This window comes from Lonchura striata, chromosome 13 (assembly GCF_050655825.1).
Source record: "Lonchura striata isolate lonStrDom1 chromosome 13, ASM5065582v1, whole genome shotgun sequence".
Classification (NCBI taxonomy): Eukaryota; Metazoa; Chordata; class Aves; order Passeriformes; family Estrildidae; genus Lonchura; species Lonchura striata.
Genome location: NC_140715.1, coordinates 9,353,471 through 9,365,971, shown reverse-complemented (window position 1 = coordinate 9,365,971; position 12,501 = coordinate 9,353,471). Strand labels below are relative to the sequence as shown.

The 12,501-nt window shown below is 36.1% G+C and overlaps 1 protein-coding gene across 19 annotated transcripts in view; it reads right to left on the bottom strand.

Annotated features, from left to right (window-relative positions):
- ATP10B (ATPase phospholipid transporting 10B (putative)) overlaps nucleotides 1-12,501 on the bottom strand; it is a 227,591-nt gene that overhangs the window by 167,327 nt on the left and 47,763 nt on the right. For 4 of the 19 annotated variants that reach the window (XM_085591039.1, XM_085591040.1, XM_085591041.1 and 1 more), the window contains one exon: nucleotides 1-12,501. This exon is cut by the window's left edge; it is cut by the window's right edge and continues 14,157 nt beyond it. The exons of the other annotated variants lie outside the window; for them this stretch is intronic. The gene's annotated coding sequence lies outside the window, so the exon portion shown is untranslated. 19 annotated transcript variants of the gene reach the window in all.

Below are 12,501 nucleotides of genomic sequence, written 5' to 3'. Positions count from 1 at the left end.
GAATTTGCCGATGGACTCAAACTTATTTTTTCCTGACAGAGTAAAGCTTGCCATGCATTCTACAGAAGAAACATTAATTGAATTAAAGAACCCCAAGAAACCCACATATCGTTTAAGATTCCATCTGCTAAACAACAGTTAATGAAAGCAATGGGAGAAATAATGAATAATCTGTCTCCCACTTATCTTCTCCACAATAGTAATATTGTTATAGAAAAAGCATGCATGAAAGTCTTGTTTTCCACTGCCTTTCACCCCTCCTTTTGTGGATATAAGTATGAAACATGAATAAGCATGAAAGCAGTTAAGACCTGTATGCATTGATGTTACTAAATTGCACAAGGAATTTCGTAATGAAAAAGTACTAGATAATTCTTACAAATAGTGTTAACCTGTAAAGGCATAACTCAAACTTGTAAGGTCATGCTGATCCAGTTTTTCTTCTAGTCAGAGAAAGGAGGAAGTGAGGATGTGTGAGGGAAAACAACGTGGCAGCACCAAGGTCAATGCCAAAACAAAGAGGGGAGGAGGCGCTCCAGGTGTTGGAGGCCGTGGTGAAGCCTGTGATGGAGCAAACTGTCCCCCTGTAATGCAGGAAGTCCATGGGGGATGCAGAGACCCACCCACAGCCCATGGGGAAAGTGCTCAGGGCAGAGTGGGAGGATGGCAGAGAAAGCCCCGAATGGAGCGAGGGCTCCTGCTGCCAGAGACAGAGAGAGGGGCCTCGCTTCCAAACCAGAGCAGCCCGTCCTTAGAGGACTGCACCCCGGGGACAAGTGACCCATGCCACAACAGTTTGGGAACACTTGTTTGTCCATGGGAGGGACTCACAGCATAGCAGAGAACAGACTTCACTCCCTGAGCAAACAGAAGATCTCAAGTGACAAAACTGACCAAAACCCTCATGCCCTGCCTCCCTGTGCTGTTGGTGAGAAAGAAGGAGGGGCTGGAGGGGAAAAAAGGGCTTATTTTACTTTTCATTATCCTACCCTGATTCTGTTAATATATTTGAATGTATTTTGCCCTCAGAGCACTTTTTTCTCCCAGTCCTTATCAAGTCATGAACCCTTTGTTAATTTTTTCCCTTTCCTCTGCTCAACTATAGCAGAGAGTGAGCAAATGATTTTCTTGAGTGCCTGGCATTTGGCCAGTATCAAACCACAACAAGAAGTAATGATAGACAGCAGCTTTAGCACCTGTGTGCCATGTGATGTGCCTCCAAAACAAGGCAAAGATATTATTTCAAACTGCCTATCACAAGTTAAAGAGTATCCTCCTAAATTACTCTGGAAGACATTTCAATATTTTTTGGCAGTATGTGACAAAAAAAAAAGACACAGAAAAACTAGAAGAAGTTTCAGAAAAAGAAAATTAACTGGAAAATAATAATCAACTTTTCTCTTGAGATGATTAAAGGAGGTTATAAAATAAAAACAGAAAAAAAACACCACAAGCTACTTGTTTGGGTAAGCAATGAGTAAGAATGAATTATATACCAGGCATAACATATCTTTAGGCTATTGACTTCCAAGTGGGAATGGATTACTTAGTGTGGTACTCAATGCATAACTAGAAACAGATTAGATTATGTCAAAGAAAATTAAGACTATATCTAGAGAAAAACTCACTGTCAGGAAAATATGCTACTACCTGACAGAAGCAATAGGAACTAAATATCAAGAAATTGTAAGACTGTTTAACTCTAGTGCATTAAAAATTACATTATATAAGTGATTTACCTGAGGATAAATACATACAAAAACCACACTAATTTTGCCTAAACTGCAAGCTGGCTCCAACAGAAGATATCTTATTTTCAATTGGTAGACGTTTGTTAAGGTACTTGGGAAATGAGCGCTCTCAGGATTTATGACCACTTCAGAGTCATGAATGGTTTCTTAACACTCACATTCACTACTGGCCTTGGGATCACAAGTAAATAACTTTCTCTGCCAATGTCCCAGCCAGTTAGTAAAGATGGACTGATCTCCCTATGCTCAAGATTAGCCCCTAAAGAGAAGTTTAGAATTACTTGCTTGTTTTTGCTTTTTGTTTGCTTTTTTGCTAAAACAATTGTTCTCTCTCTTATTTGAAACAAGTTGTGAAGCATCTTCTTATGTAGCAAGAAAAATGAATGTCAGCTAACCATTAAAATAATTTTCACAATAACCATTCACAATGAGTTCACAATAACCATTAAAATAATTAGCAGGCAATTCACTGAAGAAAATATAAATATCATCTAGATCTCAGAAGAAACATCCCATTAATGCCTTGAAGGCATATATACAAAATACCTATCAGCATTATTTTTGATATTACATTAATGCTGCAGATACTTGGGACTTGTAAGATATATCTTAACTCTTTTTGATAGGTAGCCTCCATAGATAGATATTCACTCTTGATGTAGGTTTTCAGTATTAAATGATTAATCTTTACCAGTAGGCTTCAGTCAAGAAAAAGGCAGAAATCTCATTGGAATGACTAGTTCTCATTTCTGTCCCGAGTTTTTTTCTGTTACCAAGAAAATTATATGGCATGTGCTTCAAGTCCCAGTGCCTCTGCATTCACCTTTCAAGAAACAGCTTTTCTCTAATAACAGATAGGAGCCAAACTGAATGTTAAGCCTCACAACAGATTTTGATTTTGACAATCTAATGTCCAGATTTCTACAGATTAACTGGCAAGTTTCTCTAACCTCCCCCAAATCTTCATAGCTTTGCATTTCATCAGAGGAGCATTCCCTAAAGCTTGCTGTAAATGTGTACTAGTTTGGGCTCACATATCTGGATGGCCACAAGAATATGCTTTGTTACTAAATGCTATTTAAAAAAACCCAGACATTGTTTATGTGTATATACGCTATATATATACAACCTCATTTTCCAACAATACTGTAATGAATAGAGTTTAGAAAAGGCCTGGTGCAATAATATGGAAATGGACTGGTTGTCATGGTGAATAAAGTGGTAAAGAGTAAGCTAAACAGGTTTCATTTTATTTAAACTGCTATTCAGACACCCATGAAATCATTTTTCTGTTTGGAAGAAAAATACCAAAGGCCTACAAAAATGATTTCATTGACATAAGTACATGGAATTTAATGTAAATATCTTTTAACTTAAGGCAAAGTATTTACCATTCTAATAGCAAAACAATCTCATGTAGAATTCCACCAGAAAACCTGCTAGATCAGTAAGTTAGCTAAAGCTAAATACAACATGGCAGTGTCCCAAATATCCTAGGTAACAGATAATAATCCTGTAGCCACAGCATCTTGCCTTTCAAGTCCTTAGTAGAAAGCATCAAGTGCATAATTGACAGATAGGCCTTTTGAACTAATGCTTTTTAGAAGCAAATGCTGTATTCTTTTCCAATGAGCTGATCTATACATCAATTTATAGATGAGAATGCAGTGGGAGTGCTGCTAGACAAGGTAAAGGAGCATCACCTAACTGCCTGCCATATGCCCATGGCAGAGCTCAAGTGTTTTTAGTCTTGATCCTATGCTACAACGGTTCCTGCTGTGAGTCTTCCCTCTGCTTTTTAGCTGAGAATATCCAAAACCAGAAATATTTCTCTCAGACAGTTCTAAATGCCAAATTAATTATTGAAGTTATTTAGTGCTGCAAGAATATTCTGTGTTTTTCACAGTTTGGTAGTTCAACTTCATGCCTTTCAACAGTACCTATAGCACCAGATTTGATCTTTTCACTTTCTTCCAGCTGCCACTGTCAAAACATTAATGTATCAGAGGCAGTGAAATGCCAAGCACATTTGGGAAAACGCAGAACGTTGCCAAAGATTTACTTAAGTAGTGTATGCTATACGAAGTCATCAGTTCCCACTGACAGCCATAATCTTGTCACTTACTTTTATTTCAGATAGTAGCCAGGAATTTGCAAGAATCTTAATTCACTTAAGTTCACATCTGGGTAGTTACTGTAACTATAGAGAATGCTCCAGCTCCTAGTGAATAGCAATGCCTTGCAAGCAATTGAATAAACATTACTTTTATTTAGGCTGCGTTTCATGCAAATTTGTGCAGCATAATGGAAATACTTACAAATTAGTGACTTAAATTAAAAATCTCTATAAGGAAAGAGAATAATGTTCTGAGTCATATGAGCTGCATAAGATGACAAAATGAGAACAGTAGTCAGGTGATCAGCCTGAAAGGAAAATATAATAACAAACACTGCAGCAAACAATTTTCCATGCAGAAAGGATCACGAAAATAATTTTTGTATGAACAAGAAGTTTTTCCTGCTAAGCTTTGGAGATTCAACCCTGTGATATTAGATTATAGCATCTATTTTCAAATACTTAAGTGTATATTTAAAACCTTTATCTCTCCCCTCCTACCCCATCCTCCTTTTAAAAAAAAAAAAAAAAAAAAAACAAAACACCCATGAAACTGCCTGGGAAACATTTTCCAATTATATGGTACATTCTGAGCATAAAAAGGGCATGACAGACTTAAACACTATATGAAATTTTTTCAGACCATCTTTTTTTAATTGATAGGACTTTCAAGCAGGCTAAGAACTAAAAAGTTCTAAGCTATGATCTGTTGACATAGGCACTTGAAGTAAATGTTTGATTTCTCTGATAGTTTGGATGACTTGCTCTCAGCAGTACATGAGATTCCAGCTCCCAGTTTAGCATCATTCCACTGGCTTCTGAACCACCAAGATCACAGGAGAAAAAGTAAAAATCTTTACAACTAAAGGAGACATGGCATAAATAAAAGTTGGATGGAACAATCAAAAGACAAAGTTTTTTCATTGTGACTTCTGACCTTAACATCATTCTGAGCTCTTTGCAAAAATGCTGTTGAAAAGACAACACTATTGTGACACCTTTTTTCTCAGTGCAACAATAGAATATGTTGCTGGATCCTCCAATCTTTTGCTCATGGAGAGTAAGGGCTGTTACGCACAATATTATTCATTTTGAGTACTTCAAATATGTACCTATATATTTATATGCCATAAATTTAAGAGCTATTTTAAGGACTATAAAACAATGACAGAAAATGAAAAATTGAACACAGCAAGATCCTTGGGCTCAGGATTTACATCTTTAGCAATTTATAGTGTATTGTTTTTCCCAAATTGTGCTAACTTTTCAAAATAAATTAATCTTTGTTTCTGGGTATAAAGTAGAAGATCTCTGTATCTTTCAGGGTGAAGTTTTGATTCCTCCATCCCCAAATATTTAAGTTCAAATTGTTATTTAAAATTGAGAAAGAAAATAATGGGCCTCATATGTAGAACTTTTTTCTTTGCTAACTAAATATTTCAAAGTCTGTCAAATTATATTGTTTCTCATCAATTACAACTTGATGCAAAAAAAGCCTGATGATATATGTCAACCAAAATTCTCTGTTTTAGGAAGCAACATTTCAGTCAAAGTACTTTTTAGCTCTGCTGAGTGAAGGCTGTTTCAGAGAAGTTATCAGCTTCATAATCCTATAATCCTGCAGATGAATGGGAAGCCACCACCTAGCAGGCTACAAGCAAACCTTATTGAAACACAGCATGCTCTGGCCACCATCAGTCACAGCTTAGAGCATCCAAAGGGGAATAAAACTCCTGTACAACCTTGACAAAAAATGTACATATTAACATATGTACGCCCACAGAGCTTTTCAGTGCTAAAGTATTACTCCTCAAATTCAGGGCAGACTCACCCAGCTTAAGCTCTAGCAAAGGCAACAAAACTTTGACAGCTTGTATTTATAGGATTGGATTTTTGTTAGCTTGGGTGGTTTTTCACTAGGTAGATCCTCTGCTCAGGATTAAAAAAAGAAAAATCAGTTTCTATATGTACACAAGATACAAAATACAGAAATTCAAATGCAGAAATTAAAAAAGATTGTAGCTGGACAAGACACTTGAATGCCCAAGGTACAGGGCTAACAGATTAGTTAACTAAGAATTTTCCCTGCAGGAACACTTACTACTGCACAAAATTTTGCAAACAATGCTTTTCTTCAATAAACAATGTTAATTTCAAGAGAAATAAACTGCTTGTTCACTTATGAGATAATTTATACTTTCTGGCTACTGTTAACTCACTATTTGCTAGCCAGAAAGGAGGAGCATTTTCAAGAACAGGCACTGCACAATGAAAAGGAAGCAAGAAAATAGTGTAAAATAAGCTAGTTTGATGAGTTAAAGATCTACCCACTACCATTTCGCCTCCACCACATGCAGCTTTGATAAAACACTTGAGAAAATCTATGAATTATTTTCCTATCCAAAATGAAAGAAGAGATCTTCCCCAAAACTCAACTATTTCAACAATTTAAACTCTACATTTACAACCATTTACAACCAGCCTAAAACTTGGAGTAATGAAGATGAACAGAACACTGCTTTTAAAGAGAAGCCAGGGGAAAAAACATGGGCTCTTACCCCTTTTTTACCAAAACTATACCAAAATTTCTCAACAAACTTTGCTTGTCTTACCTCTCCAGCAGGCAAAGTATCTTCCAAGACAAATATTAGATTACATACAGCTCTTGTTAAACAATACTTTCTCCTCTGTAACACTATTTTTTCTTGAAGTTCTTTATTGATACAGGTTTTTCTTTTTAATTCAAATTCACTTTCAGATTTTTTTTTCTTTTACCTCTCTCCTGTTCCTCCTGAATACTCAAAACTCAGCACAGGGCTGTCTGTTGTTTGTCTGACTTTTAAGTGGCCAAGTACCCTCCTCTGTCTTAGTCAGGTGGGGCAATGCTTCATTGGAGCCACCTGCTTGAATCCTCTGATAGAATTCAGGTGTGTGAAACCCAATGCAAAAGACTTTCAGACTAGAGTAACCCCTGTTATTCCACAGTAAATATCCAAGTTTTTATAATAAAATAAGTGACTCATGGGGTAGGAAACAAAGAATGCTTTTTTCATACAGAGCATCCAGCCAAAGTAATTGAGTACTCAGGAGAGAAGCAGTGGCTCAGAGACAAGGCCTTAAATCTTTGGTGTTTGCTCAGTCTCTGGAAATAAAAACTTGAAAAGAAGACCAATATTTTACCCATTATTAATTTATTAATGATCTTATTTCAGAGGTATACTAAAATCTTAAAATTAAAGTTCTATTGGAATATATATTAACAAAATAAGCCACAAACAACCTTCTCTTCATCCACTTAGAATCATGTCTATTTGCTCTTTTTGACAGATGGAAAATTTTATTGTCTTTGGACTTATAGAGCCAATTCAGCTCCACTGAGGGAAACGGAATTTTGTTGCCTTTTCCACAAATATGTTCCCACTTATACAAGGCAGTTTTATTTAACTTAGGAAAAAAGTTGCCAGGAATCGGATGTTCTGTGGGGTTTCCAAAAAAAGTAAAAAAAGTAAAAAAAGTAAAAAAAGTAAAAAAAAGTAAAAAAAAAAAAGCAAAAAAAAAGTAAAAAAAGTAAAAAAAGGATGAATCCATTTTGATTTTGAATAATGAAAAAACAAATCTTGATCTGAAACAATGTTGCAGAGAAGTGTTTTGTTATAAATTTACAGAGCTCCTTGCAGTACTGCATTTCAGTTGTGACAGTCTTTCCCCAGCTCTGTGAATGCCTGTTTCCCCAGCTAGTGTTGCATGTACCATTTTCAAATACAGTGCAACTTCATCAATGTCATATTCACAAACAGCCTCCAGAATATATTTGGTACTTTATATTCTAGGGGGCTTTAAAACTTTGTTTAAAGGTTTCTGTCTGTTCATTTTTATTTTGGGATTTAATTTAGTCATGGAAGGTTAATTAGTCTTCAGATTTATAATTAGAGCAGTGAGTCAGCTCTTCCCATTCTGTGGTATGGCCAGTTTTATAGTAGAGTCTCAAAAGAAGGGAATGCAATTCATATTTTTATGCAAATATCCTAACAGCTTTAAAGGAAATGGAGATGGAAATCTTTTCAACTCTTGTCTGTGTAGGAATGCAATACCAAAAGATTTCATTGGAAGCACCAGAAAGAATACAAAGGATTCTTCACATCCTTTATAGACATTCTTACATCCCTTATATATGGGGTTCTCTTTGCACAAGTGGGGAGCTCATTCCTGAAGGGAGGGGAAGGCTTCACTTTCTCTAAGCAATCTGTTGTGCACTGTTGTTTACACAGACCCCAAATATTTCACAAAAACACATTAAATTAATCACCTTTTAATAAAGCATTATGGTAGATACTTCCTACATAAGACTTAAATATTTTTACTCAACTTATAATTAAGTACTTTAATAAGCTTATTTTACAGGAAATCTTTGTGTAATTTAAGCAGAAAGGAAACTAGTCTGTTGTCTGAATTGTTGGAATTGAAAGCCAATATCCAATCAAATTTTGAAATTAATCTATTAACCATAAAAGAGCAAAATCCTCAATTATGCTTCTGTTTAATATGGTCTGGTTTATTTCAGGTCACATTAAGAGGGAAATAAGAAATCCTTAGGGCTCAGTAAAGAATCACATAACAGACAATGGATGCATTCCTCATCCAGAATAGGCCACTAAGATTCAGCAAAATTATGGCTGAATCAAAAAGATATTCTCTCATCAGATGTAATGTTATACAAGCAAAGGAGAATATTTATGCAGACAGTTATGTTTAAAACTGTATGGGGAGAAATGGCTTTGGACATTGAATTCTTGTTAGAGTAATGTCTGAGAATGTCCAAAGTAAAAATTCAAAAAGACAAATGCAGAAGGATTTGGCAGATTTTTCCCACTGTATGCATTATGAATGTGTATAGATTGCATTTTTATATGTATTACATTTTTTATATTTCCTGTAATAAACTTCATGCTAGGAATACTTATCTCACTAGAATTTAACCAGCTCAGCTGCCACTGTAAGTGTCCTCAACTGGAAAGAGAGAAGTGTTTTTTGGGAGTGACCCATTGCCTTCTAAGCCAGTATCCAAAAGACTCAGGACAAATCTCTGATGAGGAGATATTCTTCTTCCCACTGATTATAGTGGGTGCCTAGACTAAATGCTTAATTTGTGCATGTCTAAAAAAGACATCTGTAAAATACAATTTATAGTAAAAATTATTTGGGAACAGAATACTAACTAGTTTAATTGATGAAGGCCAATTGGAAATGAGAAAGCACTGAAGCAGAAATAGCTATACAGCCTTGGAGGTTATGGAATTTCAACTTGTTCAGAATTCATTTTCTCTACTCCTTAAACTTGAAAATATTGAGCGCCTGAAACAAAGAATATGCTAGAAAGTAAAAGTTCCCTGATAGCAAGAAACTGGCAGCTGGTTATCAGACATGCTGTAACATTTCTTCAGATAACTCCATCAGAAATGTAAAAAAAACCTTATAAGACAGTTCTCAAAACAGAAGTGCATTTAAATTTTTTTTTCTGGGCCTACTTGATCAAATCTAGCTGAGAGGAAATGTATTATGGCCTTAATGTACAAGAAAAAGTGCCTGTATATGTGTCTGCTTTCATGAAAAATTTTGAAAGAAATGAAAAACTACAGATACATCCTACAGAACTACATAATAGTAACACAGAACTATGTAATAACTACAGAACAGGCAGAGATATCTCTTTCAGAAGGGTTGCCACAGATGAAGTAGAAAGTGGATGGAGGATATAATGATCTAGCAAAATTTTCCTAAGAGTTTTGCATTACCAGTTTGGAGATAAGTACTTTAAAATGGAGCAAAATTGCACCTCCTGAAGTCACTAGTATTGCACAGTGGGGACTGGAGTGCTATCAGAACTACAGAAAAGCAGATAAAATGTCACCATTATGCTTCTACATTCAGTGAAGCAGTGACAGAAGCATTATCCCTTCTAAAATCTTAGTGCTTACTGACTTCACTTTGCCTCCAGATGCTGAAGGGTGTTACAAGACTCAGTCCAAGGCTTTTCTCTCTGAGGAATGCTCAGCTGCATCATCCTTAGGAATGCAAGTGAAAGTCTGGACACCAAACCCCCAGGTGAGCAAATCTGGTCACCTTGTTCTCCTCAGCCATGACACAAAGATTGCCCTGCATATTTCCAACAAGTCACATGAGAGACAAAGTGTAAACACTTCATGAATTAGAAATGCTTGGCTGAACCTATGTCCACAAAAGTTTGTGTTCCACCCGTAAAATCATTTCATCATGGGCTCCCACTGTGTTTCTCTATCACAGCTGCCAGCAGAGATAAAGCCTGAAAACTTCTGTTCTAAAGCTTCTGCATTTTTCTGAAATGGAACCTACTCTCCTTAAGCTACCCCATCTTGTCTACCTAACACAGAAGAACTGCTGGAAATACATGGTCTAGAACAGTTAAGGACACATATAGTACACAGGAATTGTTGGGAAGATAAATAGAGTATTTTTGTGTTTAAGATGTGTTTTAGTTTTGTCCATCTCACTCTTTTTTCTCCATCTCTTTTATTGAAATAGTTTTATTTCTTCTCTAAGGTAAAGTATTATTTGGAAGAAAACATAACTGATAGAAAGGGGCATTTTGTGGAATAAACTGACTTTGTTGGTAAAATCTGCACATCATATGCTTTTATATCACATTGACAATGGCCACTTTTCAATGACATTTCCAGCCTGCCTGGTCTTATCTGTACCAACAGCTGGTTTAAACTTTCAAGTGTTGTACCATGTTGGCAGCTGAACTTTATTGTCCTGAAGTTGGTTTTTTCCCCTATTCTATAATACAGAAAAGACTACAAGGAGCAAAAGAATAAAAGAATAGTAAGAACTGTTCAAAGGTATAAATATGGTGAAGGAGTGCATTATTAATAGCATCTACTGAGGCAACTCAGCTTATTCTGTGGTTTTGAGAATTCACAGGACAAATACGTCCATTAGAGTGAGAATGTAAATGGAAACAAAATTATCTTTATTAGTCACTCAGAAACAATTAAAGATGTTGAAAATATTCCTGCACAAGGAATTTTGGGCCTCAAAATGCCAACATTTTGCTCACTAATGAGCTATTTTCACAGCTAGATGCAGTATTAAATAGCACGTAAATGAAAGGCTCTAAAGTGATAAAGGAGCTGACAGAACATTCCAACCATAAATGTCAAAAGGAACAACATTCTGCTGTTCCTAAGTGTTCTGCTCCAGACTGCCTCAGGTTTGACTGATGGAAGCCTTGCTACTTCTCTTAATGACAGTGGAAGAGGAAACCAGCAGATTTGCAAAAGGGACCAGTGGACAGCATGGACAATACTGATTTCAGGGAAATAACTGAGGTGACTGAAGCAACAAATGCTGCTAAAGGACAGTTCGGGTAACAGATATTAGCAGCCAGACATTTTTCTAACTCAAATCACTATAGAAACAATCAAGATTTGCTGACTAAGGTCAGCATTAAAGTGGGATACAGAACCTGGGCAATGAAAATTCTGGGTTCCCAGGAAACAATATAAGAAATCAGTGGGGGAGAGGGACAGAAAGAGACAGAAAAGGGGAAAAACCCCAGACCCTACTCTGGATGAACTCATAACTCCGGAAGAAATACATAACTATCTAGATTTTAGACCAAGAATTTAAAGGTAGTATTCCTAGACGTGTCCTGACTCTGAAACTTGACAAATGTTACAGGATGTGAATATTGGCTAGAGAGTATAATTTAAAGTAACAATCCAGCCTGCTGCAGTACTGCTCATGCTAACAGCTTTTTTTTTTCTGGCCTATAGATCTTAGATTCCAGCAGCCATGTTTATGCCAATTGAATTTTACCCCAAATTCATTGGAGAAAAGAGTGTCCAACTGCAACACTGTGCTGCAGTAGATAAACCTGGATAACAGTAACTGAAAAGCAGACAAGTAGGATGGGTTGTGTATCTCTGGTTAGTTTAGAAGCAGTAACCAGGCATCTCTTACTGCAGGCCTGCAGTCTCAGCCTGTGGGAATGGCTGCTGGGAACAAGACAAATCTCTGGGATACAAAGGATCTGTATAACTCTTAAATTTCTATTTCAATCAGCCTAATTTATTCCAGTCTCATACTCTACAGACTTATGTGACTAGAATAATATCTTGAATTAGTTTAGAACTTTAAAAGAATTTCATTTACTTTTGGAATAATTCAGAAATTTCCCATATTGAAATTTTTGATGTAAGTTACAGTCCAATGAAGCTGGAATTTTTTATATTTCTAGAATATTTCAATATGGGGTTTGGAATTCAGCTGTATTTTTGGGGCCTGAATCTGGCCCAACACTGTTCCACTGATTCTGACTGATTTAATTTCACTGATATTTATATATGGCATTTTTTATACTTATCAGACAGTGTAATTGTCAGCTGATAATTCTCATATACTGCTCTACATCTAGCAAGAAGTCAAATCCTTTCTCTCAGTCTTCTTGTGCATTTCACGCCCTATTCTCATGGAAAGATAATGGTCAGTTTTAGAGGGTCCGGCAATATGATTTCTACCACATAATTTCAGGTTTTATATCCATATTATTAACCCTTGTACGAGTCTTCAGGCTTTTTGTCTTCATGGGCTGTT